The sequence below is a fragment of the Syngnathus scovelli genome, chromosome 15, assembly GCF_024217435.2.
Source record: "Syngnathus scovelli strain Florida chromosome 15, RoL_Ssco_1.2, whole genome shotgun sequence".
NCBI classification, from domain to species: domain Eukaryota; kingdom Metazoa; phylum Chordata; class Actinopteri; order Syngnathiformes; family Syngnathidae; genus Syngnathus; species Syngnathus scovelli.
Window position 1 is genome coordinate 12,284,590 of NC_090861.1, and position 1,056 is coordinate 12,285,645.

General features: G+C 49.8%; 1 non-coding gene across 1 annotated transcript; it reads right to left on the reverse strand.

The window, feature by feature from the left end:
- Window positions 1–397: 397 nt before the first annotated feature.
- LOC125982850 (U5 spliceosomal RNA) lies at window positions 398–509 on the reverse strand. The gene has a single exon (XR_007486506.1). It is a non-coding gene; the product is annotated as a U5 spliceosomal RNA (small nuclear RNA).
- Between the last annotated feature and the right edge of the window lie 547 nt (window positions 510–1,056).

A 1,056-nucleotide genomic window follows, 5' to 3' on the forward strand; every position in this document is an offset into this window, starting at 1 on the left:
CTGTAACCTGTTAGGTTTGTTCCCGGTTCTTTATCTTTAATGCTCGATATGCTAACAGCAATTACCAAGAGGCAGCCTTCACAGTTTAACTCTTTAATGTATGCCAGAATGATCGATGCACAGCTGTGGAGCCCTTTCTGCCAGATGCGAAAGAAGGTCCCTCTCAGCGCCAAGGTTCCTGCTCTTATACTACTCTGGGCCGCCTTCCTGCAAGGAGGCGACTCTGCCTAATCTGTATGATAACGTGTGACCTTGTAGTCTTAACTGAGAGCGAATTCTACATATGTGCAAAGGGTGTCATAGAGAAGAGAAAGCTAATAAAGCAAGAGAAGGGTTGCAGCGATATAACGGCATAGCTCAAGCTACCCAGCTAAACACATGTGCCAAAGAGGCCTATTCTAACAAACCGTTGGTAAGAATGGCTAGAGATAGACTCTTATTGTTCCTCCCCACGGAAATCTTTAGTAAAAGGCGAACGATTTATTCGATCTGAAGAGAAAAAAGAGTGAGCTGATAATCTGGGTGAAAACGGGCCACCCCACTGCTGGTCTCACCAAATTCACAGGCGGTCTCACACTCAAATTGCAGCAACCATTCCTTCTAATACAAACAATATTATTAATATTGACCCTTTCCAGTTTGCGTACCGTGCCAAGCGGTCCTCTGAGGATGCCATCTGCTCTGCCCTCCACTCGGCCCTCACCCACCTGGAGAGAAAGGACTCATATGTGAGGTTGCTGTTTGTGGACTTCAGCGCTGCCTTCAACACCATTGTGCCGCAGCGACTCATCCGCAAACTCGACGAGCTGGGCCTCAGTACCTCCCTCTGCAACTGGATACTGGACTTTCTCTGTCAGAGGCCTAAGGTGGTGCGTGTTGGCGACAAAATCTCCGCCAACATCACGCTGAGCACGGGGGCCCCCCAGGGCTGCGTGCTCAGTCCATTGCTCTTCACCCTGCTGACGCATGACTGCACTGCGACCTACAGCGACAACCGCATAGTGAAGTTTGCTGACGACACGACTCTGGTGGGTCTCATCACGAATGGCGACGAGA